A 22,747-nucleotide genomic window follows, 5' to 3' on the forward strand; every position below is an offset into this window, starting at 1 on the left:
GGAAAAACCACAGGAAGGGAAGGGACGGCAGGGAGAGGAAGCTGTAAAATAAAACACACAGGTTAGTACATAGCCAATTCCTACTCTCAGTAATGTCTCGCTAAAGATAGAGTGGTCACCTGAGCAGCTTCTGGAAGGAACCTCAAAGCGATGGAGCTCTCCTTGTCTGCCTGATCCTACCTAATACAAGACAAACCCCCATTAGTATGAACCAATGCGTTACTTCGAGACAAAACACTGATACGATAGTAAGTCACATACCCTTCCGTGAAGTACTTAAGCAATAGTGTATCCAAAAACCCCCCACCAGTCGTGGTCTAGGTTATCAGTTCCTTAGTTCCAACCAAGGTGATCCAAGTTAAAGATATGGAGGTCCACTGTGTATATTCCTTCATATACACTGAAGCCCGCTGGACTCCTCCCCTCTCACTAGTCCGACAAATACGGCAGGGCATAGTGTATTTACTACCGCCGTCCGCTTTGACATTTGTAATCCTGAAAACAATCGTACCCTCTTCGTGCCGGCAGTGCGGAGTCGTCCTCCCCCTGCACTCCGCCACTTGCAATAACCTAACACGAAGGCCGGTACACTCTATATCCTGGCGTGCAGCTTCGCCGTGCAAACAGACGCACCATCAGCTGCTACCGGGTCGGAAGATAGACTGTCTGTCTCTCCCTCAAATGTTCGAGCCCTCCGCTCCAAACCAATAAATCCAAACACGGGATCTTTCCCGATACACAATACCTTTGCAGGTCGCTGGGAACCTGCAACGATCCTCCGAGGAATGCTTCAACTGGGATGGAAGCCTGAAAACGGGAGCAGCCGCTCCCGCTGTGTTCACCAAAATCACGAACACTTCCTAAGATGCCACGCCTCCCTATATCCTGTCCGGCTGCTCAGGCTCATGGGAAATATAGTTACAGCCCCGGTGATCATGGGAACTGTAGTTCAGGCAGGCGCCACAGCTACATCCTGACAACCAATGCAAAGTGGCCAAAGCTGGCCCTGCAGGAGCACGCCTTGGGAGACTTAGCATTAGGCAGGCCACAGCATTTTGAACTCTCTGTAATTTCTGAAATCTCCCTTTGGTGACCCCTAGATATAAGACATTGCAGTAATCTAACTGCGAAGTGACTGCTGCCTGTACGATGATTTTCCTGGCCGAGAGCAGAAGAACATTAAAGATCATCCTTAGTAGTTTCAAGGTGTAAAATCATTTACCTGCCACTGCAGCTATCTGATGTTCCAGAGATAGCACCGGGGCCTGCCAGACTCCTAAGTTCTTTACTTTCTCCTTCGGGACTGGAGTAGAACCCATTACATCGGTCCACCAGGCTGATGTTCAGATGGAAGGGTTTTTCCTCACAATGAGAACCTCCGTTTTAATAGCATTTAGTTTGAGGCAGCTATTGGTCATCTGATTGGCCACCTCCACCAAACACCCTGTTTCTCACTAAGGTGAGTGCTGCTCCTCCTCTTATAGGTTTGCATTGGGATTCCTCTGATATGTTTTTGTGTGGTTTCTGATATGGAAATGGAAGCGTTGACATGTTTAGTATGGTTGGAATAATGGTGTTTTTTGCATTACTATGATAGAAATGCCACTTTTAGAAAGTGGGCATTTCTCTGTGCTAATGAATTGTGCTTTACAACCAGACTCCAATCCATGTCTAGGGCAGAGTGACAGCTAGGCTTTGTGCATACTTTCCAGACAGTCATTACACAGGTAGGGTTGGATGTAACAGGGTCGGACCGAGGCAAAACTGCAGCCCTCATCCTCCTGGACCTCTCGGACACCTTTGACACCATCTCCTACCGAACACTATGCACAAGACTCCAATACGCCGGCATTCGCAAAAAAGCCCTGAAATAGATCTGATCCTTCCTCACTGGCTTAACACAGAGAGTCAGGCTAGCACTGTTCAACTCGGAACCCATAGAAATCAGCTGCGGAGTGCCTCAGTGCTCCTCCCTGAGCCCCACTGAGCATGGCCCCGCTTGCAGCCATAATCAAGAACCACAGACTCCACATTGTCTCCTACGCCAACGACACGGAGCTGATCCTCACCATCGATCCCACAGTCGCCAAGAACAACTTCCACGACGGGATGAAGACTGCCGCCACCTGAATGAAGAACAGCTCCCTTAAGCTAAACTCAGAGAAGACCGAAGTCCTCATCCTGGGCTCCACCCCCTCTGCCTCGTGCAACTCCTGGTGACCCACAGATCTTGGACCCACACCCACAGACCATGCACAAAATCTTGGCATCATCTTGGACTCCTCGCTCGCCATGAACCGCCAGTTCAATGCTGTCTCGTCATCCTGCTTCCTCACGCTACGCCTGCTCCAAAAGATCTTCAAGCGGATCCCCACTGAGTCCAGAAAGACGGACACCCATGCACTCATCAGCAGCGGACTCGACTACGGCAACGCACTCTATGCCGGCATCACCCAGAAACTCCTCAAGAAACTGCAAAGCACCCAGAACGCCTCCGACAGGCTCATCCTCAATGTCCCATCACCAGCCACCTGAGAGACCTCCACTGGCTCCCAATCAACAAAAGAATCACCTTCAAGCTCCTCACACACACCTACAAAGCCCTACACGACACAGGACCTGCATACCTCAACCACTGCCTAGCATTCCAAGCATGCACCAGAGACCTCCGCTCCATCCATCTGACCCTGGCCGCCATCCCATGTGTCCACAAGACAATGGCTGGGGAAAGATCCTTCTCCTACCTGGCAGCAAAGAGCTGGAACACCCTGTCTCTCCACCTAAGGCAATCACTGTCACTGCCCCAATTCAGGAAGGACCTCAAGACCTGGCTCTTCGACTGAACCACAGTGCCTGCGACAGATCAGCAGTTAGGAGAGTGAATACTCCCTTGGCTCTGATGGTTAGCACTGTCTTGCTGGGAGAGTGAATCCTCCCTTGAGACTGGTGGTATGTACTGTGTTGCTTAGTGAATGAATCCACCCTTGGTCGTGATGGTGCACACTGTCTTGCTGGGAGAGTGAATCTTCCCTTGACTATTATGATATGCACTGTACTGCTGGGAGAGTGAATCCTCCCTTGACAGTGATGGTGTGAAACTGACTTGCTCGGAGGAGTGAATCCTTCCTTGGTACTTATGGTATGCACTGTGTTGCTTGGTGAGTGAATCCTCCCTTGACAGTGATGGCTCTCAATGCGTTGTTGGGAGAGTGAATCCTTCCTTGACAGTGATGGTGTGAACTGTTTTGTAAGGAGAGTGAATCCTTCCTTGACCGTGATGGCTCGCACTGCCCTCTAGTTTCACTCACAGGAGGACTTGTTCTCTATTTCTTTTACATTTATAGTTTTCAGTGATTAAATCATCTTACTCATATTACTAGTGCTTAGCATGAAAGCTACCAACGGAACTGGAGATACTTGAGGAGATGAGTCTCTGTGCAATGCTTTGGTACAACGGATGCCACCCTCACCCTTCTACATAACCTAGATGGAGTCCCTGCGATGTCTGTCACACTGCAAGAGTGATGGAAGGTCTGACATTGGGTTTTAGAGTGCTGATGTATAGAGTTCTTCAGAAACTATGAACTATGTGCTCTGACCCAGTGCTTCCTGAACTTTTTATAAGCGAGACCCACTTTTTAGAATGACAAACATTTGCGACCAGCCACGTTTTAGTGTCACTATCCATCTCGTGGTACCCATTGTCATTTACAGACAGCACATTTTCCATTGAAATGGCCACAAAATTTGCACTGGCATACAGTTTTACTGATCAAGGTATATTGGATACCAATAATAATGTGTGGAAATCGGGGGTCAGTGAATATTTGTCATTTGTGCATCATCACGTAAAGTGTCTTGATTTGTTTTGATCACACTTCAGAATTACAAATAAAGGTGCTTTATGTTCGAGGCATATGAGCTGCAGATTACACACTTTTGCATAGATCGCCATCTGGTGTTGGGCCCGGATGTTTGCAGTTTGTTTTTCCTCTTGGAAAGTCTTTGGAAGTCACGAGGTCGGTGACTCCTCCTTTGGATCGTATTGCGCATGGGCTTCGGCTCCATCCTCAGATAGTTTTTTTCCGCCATCGGGCTTGGATGTAATCTTCGCGCTCCAGTTCCGAACATTTCCAGTTCGACGATCGAAGCGGAATCCTCACTCACATCGCGGTATTGTTCAGATCGCGATCTCCTCAATCACCTTCTCATCGACAAATCTTCGGTTCCAGTCGTCGACGGCAGCCTTCGGGCCTACCCAAGCTCCGGTCCCGGCTGATGGAAAGAACTCCATTCAAGAAGTGCCCTCGATGTGGGTCCAAATTCCCCCACACCGATCTTCATGAGGTGTGCAACCTCTGCCTCTCCCCTGAACACGAGGCTCGAGACTGTCCGGCCTGTAAGTCTTTCAGATCGAAAAAGACAATTCGGGACCGAAGAGCCAGACGAAACATGGGACACTCCTCGACCTCCGTTCCAGTCGACATCTTCGGAGAGGACGTCGAAGATCCGGGACAGCAGCGCACCGAAGAGGACCTCGTCAGTGCTTCCGAAGCCGACGACTCAGATGTGGAGGACATCACTCCGGCGCAGAGGGTCGTGAGTAATATACGCCCCCCCCCACACCCGCGCCGACACCCAAAAAGGCTTCGGTCACGCCTTCGCCTCCGGGCCTAGGCAAGACCAGAGACACTGCTTCACACACCCCACCTTCGGGCCCGATGAAGAAGCCAAATAAGCCTTCCGGTGGCTCGGGCTCGAGCTCGAGCCAGCCTTCCAGCGGTGCCGAGAAACACACTTCGGCACAGAAAAAGAAACCGGCCTCAACCTCGACACCGAGCTCCGCACCGAAGTCCTCGGTGTCGAAACCCAGCGCTTCCGTACCGACGCCATCTTCGGTACCGACCAAACCCCATAAGGCCTTCGGCACCGACACTTCCACGCCGAAGCCCACCTCGGCACCGACCAAGAAATCGGAGGTTTCCAAGCCCAGTGCTAAGCAAACCGGCACGGACAAGCCTAAAAAGTCATCGGCCCCGAAGACTTCGGCGCCGATGGAACAAACATTGTCACAGGAACTGTTTACACCGGATCCCTTACAAAAAACTCTTACCAAGGATCCAAAAACTGGACATTTGGCACTCTTGTCCAAAAAGAGACATTTGTACAAACCGGCTCTGCCTCCACCTCCAAAGAGGAAGGACTCTGCTACCTCCCCTTTCAGAATACCTTCCCCACCTCTTCCACCCTCTCCACCTCCGCCCCCTCCGCCTTCTCCACCCCCACCTCGTCGATCTCCGACCCCGTCTCCAGACGATGATGATCAGGGGGACCCATATAACGATCCAGGGGATGTGCCCCAAGACCCCACCCCTACAGGATCCCCAGACCTATGGGACAACTACAATAACCCAGATATTCCAGACGTCCCACAAGATGACCTTTACCCTTCCAGGCCATCTCCACCGGAAGACTCATTAGGTTTCCACCACCTACTTCAGAGGGCGGCACATTATCACGGGGTAGAGTTACACACTGACCCAGTGGAGGAGGATTTCCTCCTCGACACATTTGATACCGCACATAGGTCTACCTCCATACTACCTATGCTCAAGGGGGTGGTAAAACATGCGCCAGAGGTTTTTTAGGACCCAGTCAGGGCCAGGGTCATTAACCCACGCATAGAGAAAAAGTACAAAGCTGCCCCCACAGATCCTGCCTATATCAAAGGGCCAGCGCCACTAGATTCCCTAGTGGTTTCCACTGCACGAAAGAGGTCAAATTCCCAGGCGTCAGGCGAAGCACCACCACCTGACAAAGAGTCAAAGCTACTGGATGCGTCAGGAAAGCGCACTGCGTCATAGGCAGCCAATATATGGCATATCGCCAACACCCAAGCGCTATTGGCCAGATACGAGAGGGCACATTATGATGAATTAGAAACCATAATGCACCATCTCCCGGAAAGATACAAAAATAGGGCCAATGAATTAATTCAAGAGGGTAAGACAATAACTAACACCTCCATACGCTGTGCCTTAGATGCAGCAGACACAGCCTCCAGGGCCATTAATACTAGCGTCCTCCTCCGTCGCCATGCTTGGCTGAGAATATCAGGTTTCAAACCAGAGGTACAGGCCTCCCTCCTAAATCATCCCTTTGACCAAGAACACCTATTCGGCCCAAAGGTAGATGAGGCCCTCAAAAAAATGAAGAAGGACACTGATACGGCAAAATCCATGGGAGCCCTGCAGTCACACCTTCCTAGGCGCTCCTTTCGCCGCTCTTCCTTTCGGAGCACGTCTAGAGGCTACTCCTCAGATAGCGTGTCCACTTCCTACAAATCCCCCACTCAGTCCACCTTCACAAGGGGTTATCAAAGAGGCGGCTATAGAGGCAATAACAATAAAGGCAGAGGCAAAACAAATACCGCCCGCTCTGCCACACCGCCTACCCACCGACTTCCCCCCGCTCCCTCCAGACCATCCCACTCTGGTCGGGGGCAGACTACAAAATTTCCTTCAGGTCTGGGAGACCATCACCTCAGACAAATGGGTGACCCAAATTATTCAGTCAGGATACTGCCTGGAATTAACATCTACCCCCCCAAACATTCCACCCAGGCAACGCCCAATGTCACAAGAACATTCCACATTACTAAAACAGGAGGTAATCTCCCTTCTACAAAAACAGGAAATAGAACAAGTTCCCGCCAATCAGCAAAATTTAGGGGTCTACTCCCTATATTTTCTAATACCAAAAAGGGACGAGACTCTACGACCTATTCTAGATCTCCGGCCCCTAAACACATACATACATTCAGACCATTTTCACATGGTAACGCTTCAGCAGGTGCTTCCGCTCCTCTCCCAGAATGACTTCCTCACCACACTGGACTTGAAAGACGCATACTTCCACATTCCGGTACACCACGCTATCTGTTCCCCCTAAAGCCCACTCTACAAGAAAGATAGGGGCTTCTATGGCTTTTCTAGGGAACATCCCATTAGATGATATCTGCAAGGCAGCTACATGGTCAAGACCGCACACTTTCACTAAACATTACTGTGTAGATGTGCAAACCAAGCAACACGCTAGTGTGGGCCAGGCTGTACTAAAAACACTATTTCAAACCACTGCAACAGATACCGGTGGTCGCCGTTAAGGTTGGGAACTGCTATATAGTCTATGCAAAAGTGTGTAATCTGCAGCTCATATGCCTCGAACGGAATATGCTACTTTCCAGTATGCATCTGTTCTTGGCATGTAGAGCTGCAGATCTACACACGCCCACCCGCCTCCCCGGCTACCTGTATCTGTTCCAGTCTATCTTATTTAGATACAACACACATGGGTTTCTTCACTGTTATTACTACGCTCCATCTTTCCCTGTTGCTGAAAAACAATCTGAGGATGGAGCCGAAGCCAATGCGCAATACAATCCAAAGGAGGAGTCACCGACCTTGTGACTTCCAAAGACTTTCCAAGAGGAAAAACAAACTGCAAACATCCGGGCCCAACACCAGATGGCGATCTATGCAAAAGTGTGTAGATCTGCAGCTCTACATGCCAAGAACAGATGCATACTGGTAAGTACCATATTCCTTTCTTTCTCTGACTGCAAAGTGAGAGGATTTATAAACACCTATCCCCACGTTAAAACAAGCATTGAAAAAGCCAATAGGTCTGCCAGTGTCCGTCAGCTTTTTTAAATTCTTGTTTTGTGTTGTCATAGTTTTTACAAAACATTATTGTCTGGCAAGTTAACAGAAGTACGTCAGTCTAATAAAAACATACTTTACTATAGTACTCCCTGGTGCTGAAGGGAACTAATTTATGTGTGTATGTGCTCATTGTGAAAGACCATCATGCAGTAACTCATAGTTAAGTCAGCCAATGTCTGTAATGAGCTGACGCATTGCCCCTTGATGTATGTATGAGGGAGCTGGAGAAATGTGAATGACACAACCAAAGACATGTGGATTATGTCGGACTGAAAACCCCTATAAGTTACTATGTTATTTAAACTAACACCTACCTAAAAAAAATAATCAATCTGGTGTTGGCTGCCACCCTCTTGCTTTGCTAAATCGTTATTACAAATGGAAAGAGGGTTGAAAGGATAGGTGAATAGAGAACCTTGCAAAAACAGCTAGAGGGGCTCACAAAGACAAGTGGGGTTGTATAGACAGAAAGAATGATGGACTTACATAGATAGATAGATAGATAGATAGATGGATAGATAGATAGGCAGGCAGGCAGGCAGGCAGGCAGGCAGGCAGGCAGGCAGGCAGGCAGGCAGGCAGGCAGGCAGGCAGGCAGACAGACAGACAGACAGACAGACAGACAGACAGACAGACAGACAGACAGACAGACAGATAGATAGATAGATAGATAGATAGATAGATAGATAGATAGATAGATAGATAGATAGATACACAGTAGATAGACATGTTGATAGATGGGTAGATGACACGTAGACAGAGAGGTAGATAGATACACTGAGGGACAGATAGATAGACACATGAGAGGTAGATAGGCAAATAAAGTGGGTTGCAAAAATAGATTGATAAATAGTAAAGCATAAATTCTATTAGTCATATAATAATTAAATATGGATATAATAACGACATACAAGAGCACTGAAAGCAAACTAAAAAGACATACAGCCTAAATTGGTTTAGAAGTAGAGACATAGTCCTCATGTAAAATACATACAGGAGTGCAGTTATGAATGCATTTCGTTGTGTGCATTCTAAAGAGAGAACTATTTTATAAATAGTAGATTCAAATGGACACATTCTGGTATACTCTGAAATAGCAGCAATCAGATAACAAAGGCAGCTCTGAAAGGAATTTCCAACATTATTAGCAGGAGGCAGCAACTGACAAAACTGTAATGTGTCCTGTGCTGTAAAGATCTGGTAGAACGCGTCCTGCTATCAAGACAGGCTCTAAACGGTGTCGGACTGGCCTATAGGGTAATCCGGCAGTGCCTAATGGGTTGGTCTGACAGATCAGTGCGTATGCTGGTTTTTATGTAGGTTGTGGGCCTGTTTTGTGGCCAGGTAGGCTGTTTTATTACTGCGGATTTCCCTGATATTTCCACAGGCATTGCTTGCAGCAAACACAAATGTGTGCAATTTCCCATACTTTTCACAATACCTATAGAGGTGTCATTACAAGTTCAAACCTGGACTGATTTGCAAATGTGGGTCACTTTATTTAGTTATCTGGTTTGCTAACGGGAGGCCACTTTTATTTTGGTGACCGGGCCTATCTTGTGTCCCTGTCTGACCCTGACTCTAAACACAAAGGCAATACTAGAGTAACAATTCAATACAAACAAAAGCACTTGCACTGAAGGGAACTACCTTGTGATTGGATGTGCTCCTTGTAAAAGAGCAAAATGCAGTCACTCAAAGTAAAGTTAGCCAGTGGCTGAAGTAGGCTAACCCACTGTCCTTTGATGTATGCTGTAGTGGGCGGAAGCAAAATGTGAATGACACAGCAGCAGACCAATGGACGAAGAGAGCTGGCTGAAAGCCTCTTTAAATAAGTATATTATACATATAATTCTTGTAAAATAAAAAGGTGTTCACTGACGCCAAATCTAAAAATAAACAGCAATTTGTCAGAAGAAAGAGCCTGAGAATTTGACAACTGTCTTTGAAGCGCTGCAAATGTGACAAGATAAATACAGAATGTAAAGCCATCTTTATTTATTGCTTGTAATTTCACGACTCACCAAAAATCTGCCGTCGACCCACAGTTTGAGAAACACTTCTCTAAAAAAATACACTTTGCATGCATGATGGGCTGTGTGTGGATGGCATGTGAGCCAAACCCAGTTTGTGTCTTTTTTCTGCCCAAGGGTCTGTCGCTACTTTACAGAGAAAGTGCTGACATTCAGAAGTGGGAGCCACAGGGTAAAGTAGTGGTCAGTTTCTGCTGGAGAATATGGCTGAGCTGCCTCTAGGTGTAATATAGCCCAGATGCCTGTGCAGGAGTGTCCAGCTCCATGTATGTATAAGAGGAAGTCCGGTTTGTACCTAAGAAGTAGGGCTAGCTGTCCATACCTGTGAAAGAGGGGTATGGATCCCTGGTTGAAGGAAACATAATACATTTAAAGCACAGCTGCTGCCCTGAGACAGGGTGTCCTCCTGCTCTAAAGAAGGAAAAAAAGACCATAAAAAGCGAATGGATCAAATGAACAAAGCCTAGTGTGAATAAAATGACAGTAGTTTAATCTACAATGGCAGAGAAGCACCAGGTTTTGAGATTTTTGCAAATAATATTACCTACTGGCGGTCGCCAGTAGGTAGTTATAGTTAGGACCTAGTTACTATAGGAAAATGGCAACATTCTATTCGCAATAACTTTGGCGCCGATTGATGAATCTTCATGAAATTTTCAAAACGAATTCTTTGTTGAGATCAGCTCCTATGTTGAAAGTTTGGGGGTGATTCGTAAAAGGGGGGCCGGGAAAAAATAGGGGTCCCAAAACGTGTATTTCAATGTTAATTTCCATAGGAAACTTTAGACAAGGCTACAGGTCGAACAGGTGAACGGAATTACCCCAAATTTGGCAGGGAGAAGGGTCTTGGTCTAGAAAGCACGCTTTTGTTTATTTGGTGTAAATCCGTTCAGCAGTATTTGAGAAATATCTAAATTTACAGATATCGATATTTTGGAATTCTGCCATCTGATTGGCTGAGGCGTTACGAGCACGAGCTTGCTGCTGATTGGCTGCGAGCGTTTGCAACTAGGAAGTGTTGGCCGCCATTTTTTGATTCCGTTGAAGCGAGTAAGGTGGAAAAAGGACGAAAAATGTGGGCAAGAGGAGGGTAGGAGCACCTTTGTGGGGTGTTTAGGGTGTGCTGTAGAGGGGGGGTGAAGTGAACTAATCATACCTACCGGTGTGAAAGTTCTAGGCTAAGAAAATTAAGTGAGGTATTGGCTAGTGTGTGATGTTTCTAAGGTGAGCTTTTGTGCGACTCGAGGATTAAAGCGTGAGCCCACACTGTGTGTCTTATGCTGTGAAGTCATGTGCCCTGGCCGCTGCAGTACAGTTGTGGAAGTAGTGTCAGCATGTGTTCATACCTACTAGGATGAACTACTGACCCGTAGTGGTGTGAAAGTCCTGGGTACGGAAAATATGTGAGCTATTGTCTAGAGTCTCATGGAAGGAGGAAGTGTTGGCCGCCATTTTGTTATTCAGTTGAAGCGAGTCAGGGGAAAAAAGAGGAAAATAGGAGGATAGGAGCACTGTAACCTCTGTGGGGTGTTTAGGGTGTGCTATAGAGGGGGTGCGAAGCGAACTACTCATACCTACCGGTCTGAAAGTGCTGGGTACGGAAACTAAGTGAGGTATTGCGTAGTCTGATGCTGCTAAGGTGAGCTGCTGTGGGAGTCGGGGATGAAAGCGTGAGCCTAAACTGTGTGTCTTATGGTGTGAAGTCATGTGCCCTGGCTGCTGCAGCACACCTGTGGAAGTAGTGTCAGCATGTGTTTATACCTACTAGGACGAACTACTGACTCCTACTGATTTGAAAGTCCTGGGGTACGGAAAATATGTGAGGTATTGTCTAGAGTCTCATGGTGCTATGCTGAGGTGCTGCCGGAGTCGGGGAGGAAAGCGTGAGTCCAAACTGTGTGTCATATGCTGTGCAGTCATGTGCTCTGGCCGCTGTGCCACATCTGTCAAGTAGTGTCAGCATGTAGTTATACCTACTTGGAGGACTTTTGTTTTGAACGTTGTAACTTGTGTATGGTGCTTAGGGTGTGTTATACAGGGAGTGTGAAGGTAAATTTGCGCGTATCAAATCAATACGGTATTTGTAAAGCGCAAACTACTCACCCCTATGGGTCTGAAGGCCCTCGAGGCCGGCGTGGAAATTATGTGAGCTATTAAGTGAGCTATTGCCCAGAGTCACATGGTGCTGAGCTGAGGTGTCCAAAGGTGTCCTTCATAAGCATTTCCAAACCTACCCCAGTCAATGTGCCTAGGTAATTTCCACCACAATGCACAATCATGAGGTCAGGGTGTGGAAGATGCAAAGAGGTTTTAACCAAAGGTAGCAATTGGTGCAACTTCAATCTTCTTTGTGTAAACCATTTAATGTCCACATTTTGTAAACCTAGGTCTAAGTCAATACGTCTGTGTTCTGCATACCTCTTGCACCTGAAAATATAGCTATGTTCGACGATCCACACTAGCATTTTGAAGGTATGGTTGAAAGGTATGGAAATATGTCTGTAGCTCATGCAGTTCCTTGGTAGAATAAGAGATATGTTAAAAGATGGGGAAGTAGTTTTTTTGCCATACAAAACAATACGTGATTGGGAGTTGAAAAGCATTCTTTTTTAAAAGTAGGGTGCACATTTGTTTTGTGGAACAGCATCTTTGTGATTGGTTGAGAAAAAGCAGTTTCAACGTGGAGTACATATAATAGGATAAAATTTGCTCAACTGTACCACAGCTGCTACTTGCATTTGGAAGGCACTGTTCGAACTTAAAACAATCGTGAACTACCTGCACGTGCCGTTAAATGTTCGAGAAAATGTTGCAAAAAAATATCGTTAAGTTTAAAAAAATTGATGAACTTTTTTTTTTTTTTTAAATTCTTTTTATTGACATTTTCAATAACAAACTTAAAACATTGCTTCACACTGCTATGTACACATCGCAGACAGTGACGACAAGTTCCCCTCCCAACAAGGCACAGGGTACGGAATGTAAAGGACATCAAGTCAGTATTACATGGCAATCTACGCTTCAACCGACCGGCAATCCGCCACATCTGCCCATCCGGGTATCCCGCCTCGACAGCCACCAACCCGCCCCACGAGCAGCAGCAAATATTAACGTTCCCCTCCCATCCGAGTGGAGAGCAACGTGTTACAGCATTTGTAGCGGGGTTTGCTCCAGCCAGTGTACGAAGGGCTCCCAGATGTCCCTGGGCCTGGACCGCATCGGCATAAGCTCCCAGTACAGGGCTAACTGGGTTTGGCAGTAAACAACGCTTTGAACCCATACCTTAATGCTAGGTGACGTGCCCGCCCCCCAATGCATAGCAACCTGTCTCTTAGCCAATAATAATAGCATTGCTGGCAGTTTACGGTGTTTGGGCTCAATCATGTGCAAAATCCCCAGCAATGCAACCTGGGGTGTGCAGGGGATCAGTAGGCCCGTGATAGTACATATTATCTCCAGCACCCTTGTCCAGAACAACGCTATTGCAGTACAGCCCCACGCCATATGTATAAAGGTGGCCCCCGGTGCATGACAGCGCCAGCATTCATCGGTATCCCTTAGTCCCATGCGGTGCAACCGTCTTGGTGTGCGGTAAAGCATGTGTATGTACTTGAAGTGGATCAGGCGCAGCCTGTAGTTAGGGGATAGAAGCTCAAGCTGCCTACAGCACAGATCCCAGTGTATATCAGAAATTTCCGCTCCCAATTCCGCCGCCCACATGCCCCGCGCCGCCGGATGCATCACGGGGTGGTTAGCCTGCATTCGCACATACAATCTGGAGACCAGCTTGCGGCCAGAATCCACAGACAACACATTCTCCAAAGCAAGCAGATCCGGCGGTGGCGCCGGGAAAGTGGGGAACAGCCTCCGGCTTGAATGGCGGAGCTGGTAATACAGAAGCGTGTCTAGTAGCGTCGGTGCCTCCGATCCACACATCTGCTCCAGCGTTAGGAAGGTGTCACCCGGAAATAGATCGCCTCCAGTGTGGAGGCCCAGCTCCGCGGCCCGCCTCCCGGTTCGCATAGCCCGCAGCGACAGCCACATCGGGTTCCCGCGCAGGGGCACCGAGCGGGTATAAAGCATATCTAATCCGGCCCTGCTTCTCAAACCATTCCAGGCCCACCTGAGCGCGTGTACCGGGTCGATTTCTGTGCACCTTCGGACGTGCGGCGCATAGAGGGCAACAGTCAGCGGCAGCGGTGCCGCCCTGTCGGTCTCGATCGCCACGTGCGGTTGAAACGGTGTGGGGTGTGCCCAGTAGTGCAAGAACTGTGCCTGTGCACAGTATGCATATAAGGAGAAGTCCGGCGCAGCCAGGCCACCCTGTCTCTGTGGGAGAGTGAGGGTCTCCCAGGACACCCTCGGCTGCTTACCCCCCCAGGCCAAAAAAAATTGATGAACTTTTAACCTGCACGTGTTGAAGAATGTTCTAGAAAGTGTGTTGATCGAATACGTTGCACTTCTGACTTCTATGTGTTGTTGAATATTAAAACAAGCATTTACAATGCAATGGTCTCGGCATTGGTAAAGTTAGAGCTATTGGCATTGCTCATGACATTATTTTTGTTTATGTTTTTGTTTTTAAAACATTTAAAGAAACGGCATTGTTATTTAAAATGTCAATAGCTTAATCACTCTCAAATGCGAGGCCTATTGCATTTGCACCCACACACAGAGCCACCTACACACACACTGATTAAGCTATTGACATTGTAAATAACAATGCCGTTTCTTTACATGTTTTAAAAACAAAAACATAAACAAAAAAAATGTCATGAGCAATGCCAATAGCTCTAACTTTAACAATGCCGAGACCGTTGCATTGTAAATGCTTGTTCGCTAGCCGAGACCTAAAAACTAAATAAAACATGTTCCGCAGAGGAAAATACAAGCAGCCTTCATTTTGTGTTCAGGCAGTGTTCTTGAGTGTGTACAGTTTTCCCCTTTCAGATGGTTGTGAAATCTATGATGGGGTTTAGTGGATATGTCACCTGTAGGATTAAGAAGACCTGTGTTGTTATCCTGGCTGTCCTCACTTGACCGGATTGTGGGATCCTACGCATGACTAACCCATCCTGTTACTACGGTGGTGCTGTATTGGAATCACAACCCTTCCTGTTGCCCCGTGTGCAGCGCCTCTTCTGTGTTCCAGTCTTGGCACAGACATGCCTCTCGAAATAAATCACTCATGCATACATCAGTGTGCTCCTCGCAGATGCATTCTCTCAATTATTTACATTTTCACCTACCACTTGCTCTGTGATTTATCCTGGGGTGTATCCATCCCTCCATACGTGATTAACATAATTCCGAACGAGAACCCATTAGTCACATCAAACAAAATCACCATTTCACCTTCCACAATAAACACCCTCCCAGTCTGCAGGCAATAATAAAAGAACCAGATCTTCTTGTCCTATCCTGGAGTTTCTGACAGATGGGGAGTTCATTGGGGTGTAGCTTGAGTCATGGGTGCCCTGAGCAGCGATGGTGCCTGGAAGCTCCTTGTCTGCTCTTGCTGTGAGGTTTTGGTGGGTTAGGCGCTGGCTGGAGGTAGGGCTGGCATGATGGTGGTTCAATCCTTCTGGCCCTATCCCAAAGTTGCCCACAGATGGACAGTTCATCAGGATGTGGCTGGGGACAGTTAGAGGTGCCCCTAGCAGGGATGCAGCCCAGGAAGTTCTCATAGCTTTCACTTGTGAATAATTGATGCTATGTTGCCTTATGATATGCTATTTAAAGAATGTTGTCAGGTATCTGAGCCTGCCTTGAGGGGATGTAATTATAATTCTTACAAAGTCTTACAATCTTCTGCCATTAAGAAGTCTGTAAAGAAAGAATGCGTAAACTTTAACATATCTGGTGTTTGGATATAAAGTAAAGAAAGCTATGTCCTACAATGAATACCAACAGACTGTGGTCTTTCGTCTGTATTTTATATGTTTTGGTATGGAAGGTGTATTATCAACTGAGTACACAAGTGAGAACATTAAGATGTCGGTGTGACGAGGTGCCCACAACAACCCAAGAATAGGTGAGGTGGAACAGCCTCTAGGAAACACATTTTTTCCTACAAAAGGTACCTCTGAAAGGCTATTAGGACTGGAGAGTGTCAGTTCCTAGTCAGGAACCTTTCTGGTAAGGGGTTTTTGCAAAGGATTCATCGTTGGGAAGGGTCAGTTTGACTATTGACTGCTAGGTGAGGGATACAGTTCGACAATGTTTATTCAGTCCATGAAGAGGCTGGTGGTTCTGGACATCTCCAAAGAAGCAGGCACTGCCAGAAGAGACTAGGGATTGCTCAGGTATAGAGTAATAATCACACCATGTGACTTGTGTGCAGATTATTTGTGTAGGTAAAGAAGGCAGCTGCCTTTAAACACAACTATGAGCTCTCTTGCTGGCATGCGGGGTTTCGTGAATGCTCACTCTCTCCACCCACCACTGGTCCCATCACACACTAGGCAGGGGAGCTGCAAGGGCCGCTGCTCCCAAATCAGTGGACTCCCAACTCGAGAAAACAACTTCCTTTCACATTTTCCACTTTCGACACTGTACGTTTTATGGCAATAAAGGGGCTTTTAGGGCTGTTCCAAGTGAACAGTTTTCAGACTATTTGGGTTCAAAATTAGTAAAAGGGGTATTATTAACCAATCAGGGAGATTTCAGTGGTAGTTGGCCTTTCCCCGGAAACTGCAACCTACATGTCACGGAGGGCCCCGTCTGGTGCTTCGTTTAAATTCATGAATTGATGACCTTTGCACTTTACTAACAGAAACTGGTGTTATCTAAACAGTGGTCTAAACTAAAACCATGTGGAATGGGGGCAATAGAGAGAGGCAGGGGTAGGAGGGGGAAGTAAAAGAGAGATGGGAATAAAAGGACAAAGAGAGAAAAGTGGAGAGAGAAATGGGTATGGAGTAAGAAAGAGAGTAGAAGAGAAAGAGAGAAAAGTGTACAGTCCAAATGTCTCTCCATAGGCCATACAATCTGGCATGGCTAATCTTAAATGTAAGTTTCTCCCTTATTGTGCACTACATCCCAAGACAGACCTGAAATTCTGTATCTCCAGAATGAAGAAAGAGTGGACAGGGAGACGCACCTTTTCCTGTCTAGTGCTAAGACAGGAGACCTGTCAGAAGAAATCTAATGACCCCCTATATGTCTTGTAGAGGGCTACAGTAATTTATTTATTCCGATTAAGCTTTGGTGAAATCTTAATATGGCCCTCGCCTGGCATGTCAGTGCCATGAAACCTTCCTGATGACAAGAACTATATAAATAAATATTTAAAAATGAGAAGGGGAAGACGAGCAGCAGAAGAGACGGCATATATTGTACAGTACTACACCATTTATCTAGCGCTTGTGGGGCACTGAAGCGCTTGCCTAGGTGGGCAGCCAGCTACACCATGTCGGGTATGCGACTGGAAGGCTGTGGTCTTTGTTTTGGGATCCTTTGTGGTGTGTATGATCACCGACATGGTTATATGGTGTTCTGGGGCACAGTGCGGAGCAGTGTGCTGGATGACGAGGTGTGAGAGATAGGAGCACAGTTCATGGGTTTCAGTAAGTGGCAGCTTTAAGCTGAGAAACACAGAAAAGAGGATCTGAAGAAGGCGAAAGGAAGACACAAAGCAAGAGACGGAAAGAGAGCGTTGTGAACATGGAGAGGGAAGCGAACGAGCACAAAGGGAACGGGGAGAGAGGCAGGGAAAGAAAGTGAAATAGGAGAAGACGAGTAAAGAGAGCGAAAAGCCGAGAGAGGTGAAGAGTGAAGCGCAGAAATATAGGAAGGAGAGTGAGAGTCAAAAAAGAGAAGCAAGAGAAGGCGGGGCAATGGAGAGAAGAGGACGAGAGCGAGAAAGGTGAAAGTAAATGAGAGAGAGCACTAGAGTGAAAGAGAATTAGGAGAGGACTAAAAAGAAAGAGAGGGGTGGAAACGAAACATCTCAAAGAATCCCAGCAATATAGGAGATATGCGCGGAAGCAGAGAGAGACGAGGAAGCAGGAGAGACATAGACGCAAAGGTATAGAAAGGAGGAAAGACAGAAACAAAGGTATAGAAAGGAGGACAAACAGACATAAAGTTGCAAAGACGAGGAAGGACAGACACAAAGATATAGAAATGAGGAAAGACATGGACACAAAGGTATAGGAAGGAGGAAAGACAAAGGTATAGAGACGAGGAAAGACCGAGGCACGAAGGTAGGAGAGGACGTGGAGAAAGATCGGCCTGGGAGACAAGGGGGGAGAGGAGACGGGGGTATCGGAGCAGTAAATCTCTTAGCCTCTGACATTGTCTCTCAAGGATTAAGTGATCCATACGCACTGCACTGGCGCTGCCTTAAACACTTTATCCTATGGCAATAAAGCAATGTTGTGTCGAGGAGTGGATGGAGGTAAGGGAGTGGAAAGACAAAGAGAGAGAGAGAGAGAGAGAGAGAGAGAGAGAGAGAGAGGGAAGGGCGGCGGCTGAGTGACAATGTGATAAGGTTGGAAGAGGTGAGACATGAGATAGACACAAAGCGATTAGAAGGGTAGCAAAGAGAGAGGACATAGGAGAAAACAATCGGAGGAAGGCATTTCCAGTTCTATGCACATGGAGGAAACAAGGAGACAGAGGAAGAAAAAGAGAGGCGGCGAGGCAGAACAGACAAGTACTGACACTGGAATATGCCGTTCGCCGACAACTTTACATCTTAAAAGAAACAGTGCATTACGTAGTGCCCAATCATGAACTCTCGCGGGATTCCTTACAGCGGGTAACTCTCGTCCACTGACGTAAGGCGGACAATGCAGAAATCATCCGAGTGAGGCGGACGCGTCCCTCGGGCCAGGAGCATGCAAGCCGGCGCAGATTTAAAAAATAAATGTAGCTAAGCCCCGGCACACAAAGCATCTGCTCGACAACTTTGCGCACTTACATAACTTTACATCTTAAAAGAAACAGTGCATTACGTAGTGAGGCGGACGCGTCCTTCGGGGCCAGGAGCATGCAAGCCGGCGCACAGGAACCCCTTGGCGGACGGAATTACAATTTCAACCGGAGCTTTCCTGAAAAACATATTATTTTTCTTGCTTTAATGAACCCGGTGGGATGATAGCAAGAGGAGCGCGTCATTCCGATTGATTTATTAACAGGCCGACCTCACAGAAAAGTAAACAAAGAAGCACACCGAAGCACACCACCGCCTTTCTCCGAGGCAGAGCAGAAATGCCTCGGAGAAAGGCAGCGTCGTTTTCGGATTCGGGGGCGTGTTTTGCTGTTGTCTCCTCCTTGAGACTTCTCGCAAAAAACACGCGCCCCGATCCGAAAAGGACGGGGCCTAATCTGAATGACTGACCTCTTCTCCAAAGGCTGGCCAGCATTCAAGAGGCCAGCCAATGGAGAACAGGGGAGAAGAGGGGCGGGTTCAAGCCCCTCTTCTCCAAGTCATTAAATCTCTGAGCGAGACTGCGCAAGCGCAGCCTTCGCAGCCGAGACCTAAAAACAGTTTATATGGAAAATTAAAAAGAAACCAATAGAGAGAAGTTTTGAAACCTAAAAGAATCAAGGAACTATTCTAATTTCTTCTTTACATGTGCTTATGTGTGGAGCAACAAAATTATAGACACAACAGCACCAGGAAGAGGAAGAAGCAGGGAGTGGGGGGACGGGGGGAAATGGGCAGAATGGCACACATGCACAATTAAGTACAGCACAAGTATAGACAAACAATGGCCAGAATGAAACACACCAACACGGAGCACAAGTCACACAACCCGCCAACATCACACCACTGAACGAGCATAGAAGTGAAAACCACGCTGCATTCATACAGGATGTGTACAAAGGCCGGTCGTTGGTTATCATGGATGAGATGCCCAGCACGTGGCACATGGGTGAGTTCACTGTGTGTTACATTGCCAAACAGCTGCTTCTCCCTCCCACGAGCCCCCACACTTTTCTACGGTGCGCTGTTGTATCTCGTGCACTCGTACGGCACACCATTGTAATGCCTATTCACGCATGTCTTGCTACATTCAAACTACACCATCACAGTGCCATTTGGAGGTGGTGCATGGCACTTTACAACATTGAGTGCTGCGGCCTTTGTGGCAGGCCACACCAGAACACAGACACACTTTCCACACTTCCTGTACATGGACATGTCCGAGACACCCTGTTCCCCTTGCCGGATAGCCACACCCCTGCGCTGACCTGTGTACTCCAGACCAGCACATGCCGGTTGTGCATGCAGGAGGATGCGTGCGTAGCTACATGTCCAGGCTCGCTGCCAACGCTGAGGTGACAGCACACTGTGATGTTGCAGGGCTCGTGCCTATCATGCTAAGACAATGACCACAGGGACACGCTTGCTCAGATGCGGGTTTGAGGGGCGTTGGCGGTCCTGGAGTTGTTGCAATGAGTCTTGTGGCCCTCATGGGTATCCCTGCATCATGCTCATTGATTCTATGGCACCTGTGGGTGTTCTGGTGTGGCTCTTGGCTGTGTTCCGTTTCATGGTGCAGGTAGTCGTCCTGCTTAACACCAGCAGAAAGCAGGTGTAAAATATCTGGTGCTAACGTGGCTTATCGCCAGAATTTGTTTCGCATTGCAATTGGTGTGAAAGTTGTGATGTGATTTTTTTCATGTGCAGAACAATATACAAATTGAGCAGTGTATCTCGTCAAGATCCAGCACATGACGCACTATTCCCAATCAATATAAATACAATGAGAGTTCTTTATTGATTTTGTGTGTACACTGTAAGTGCAGCCGCTACCTCAGTGCAATTCAATACTTTAGTATTTAGAATAAATCGCAAAGGTGCACCTCGTGTCTTTTTGTACGGGAACGGCTAGTCTGAATTTCATTATCAGCACTTTAATGGAAGTAAAGTTGAGATAAATCTAACACACTAATCAGAAGTTGGTGTAAACTGCAGACATCACCAGTATTCCCACGATAAGTGCCACGATAAGTGCCCCAAAATTTAACACCATGGTGGACTCCATCAAATAACAGTAATAAGAACAAGAAAGAGTCACACAGCAGTGAAGAGAACAACTAAAAACGTTATTAATTTTTTTTAACTTTATTTTTGTATAAATATATATGTAAACGATAAACGAAAAACTATTTGCAAAATTATTTTTTTTATTTTTTTTATTAGCATATATATAAGTGATAAACTAATAAACAAAATGTAGCAAAAATAATAGAAAACAAGGAGGCGGAACACTCATGTGGGGACCATGGATGTCGACGACAGAGCCTGGAAAATAAAGCACAAAATAAGGACGTGTGTAATGGGCATATCAAAGGAGAGAGGCAAGAGAAACAGAGATGGAAAAAAAAAACCAGAGAACAAAACAGAGCGAAAGAAAGAAAGGGAGAAGGAGGAGAAAGAGTTAGAGAGATAGAAGGAAAAGAAGGAAGAGAGAGAGAGACAGACAGACACTGCCGACTCTGCGCATCCATGAGCAAATAATTACCTGGTGCCACCTGAGTGTGCAGCAGTGGGCACTCCACGTGCCCGTCAAAAGTCATCCCAGATATGTCGCTGAGTCCTGAGTAATGAATGGCGGAGACCACATCATCTTCTCCACGGCCCGGCAGATCTCACACATGTCGCTGAGTCCTGAGTCATCAATGGCGGAGACCACATCAGCTTTTGGGGCCACTAAGCCTGTGGAAGTTAAGTTTGTGCCACGTGGTGGTAGGCCCCTGATGGCCATATGAGCTTCGGGTGGCACTAACCCTGTGCATCTGAAGTCAGTGCCAAGGGGGTGGTAGACTCCTGATGGCTACACAGATCAGAGTGCCACTAACCTGCGCAACTTTTCAAAGACTCTTTATGGTTGAGACACGTGGAGCGTGCGCCATCTAGTCAGCACCGTCAATAAAGGATGTGACGTTGTCGATCTATTATATTTGCGTGGTCACATGGCCTGTGACGCATGTGCCGGATGGGTGTGGTGTGTGCGCAAACCTGCCCTGAAGAAGTGGTCGTGAGATGTTGAGAACTAGACCACTGACCTGCACACAAACAGCGAGTACGCCTGCGACAGGTAGCTATGTGGGGCCAACGTCGGAACGTAATCACAGTGGCGTGGCGTACGACGGAACAGGGCAGGGACAGTGATGTCATTTGAGATGTCATCAGTGATGTCATCAGTGATGTCACTGACCATGTCATGAATGATGTAATATGTGACGTCATCAGCAGTGCATTGCGGGGGCGTGAGTTATAGTTAGCTCAACTAACTATAACAGGGGAATTTCTCTGGTTTTATGAGTCAAATGTCCAACTGACTATAACATCCCTGAAACCTATGGTTTTTTCAGTGAATTTCAAAGGTTTTTTAAATGCTAATTTCGAACTATAACGTGCCTGAAACCTATGGTTTTTTCAGTGAATTTTTAAGGTTTTTTAAATGCTTATTTCTAACTATAACGTGCCTGAAACCTATGGTTTTTTCTGTGAATTTCTAAGGTTTTTTAAATGCTAATTTCTAACTATAATGTGCCTGAAACCTATGTTTTTTCTGTGAACATATATATATATTTTGGAACGAATGCTAAGAAGACATCAGCGAGTTCTAAGCTTTAGCAGTGTTTAACGAGACAGGGCTTCCTCCCAGGCGGTAACAATGTACAGAAGTGGCCACCAGCAATTTGGAGTTGAGGAACAAAGGATTTGCATGGGTTGGATTTAATGACCCTGGGATGTGTTAAACCAGGGTCTATAAGATTTATACTTCTATGGCAGAACGGCAGCCATTTATTTGTGCCACACTTGGCAATAGGAAGCCACTGCAGCCACACCAGATGTGAAGAGATGGAAGTGTACCTACTGAATTTGAGAATGGGTTTACTGAGTCATATTTCGAATCATCTGCATTCTCAATAGCAGGTACTGTAGTAGGTCCAATAAAGCAAATTGCAACTGGCAAGAAGCAGACCCTGTTTGAAAGTATCACACTTACTCGCCTCACTCACAGT

The 22,747-nt window shown here is 46.9% G+C and overlaps 1 protein-coding gene across 2 annotated transcripts in view; it reads left to right on the forward strand.

The window, feature by feature from the left end:
* LOC146797466 (protein SSUH2 homolog) overlaps positions 1-22,747 on the forward strand; it is a 223,024-nt gene that overhangs the window by 195,293 nt on the left and 4,984 nt on the right. The gene's annotated exons all lie outside the window — the stretch shown is intronic.

This window comes from Triturus cristatus, chromosome 9 (assembly GCF_964204655.1).
Source record: "Triturus cristatus chromosome 9, aTriCri1.1, whole genome shotgun sequence".
Classification (NCBI taxonomy): Eukaryota; Metazoa; Chordata; class Amphibia; order Caudata; family Salamandridae; genus Triturus; species Triturus cristatus.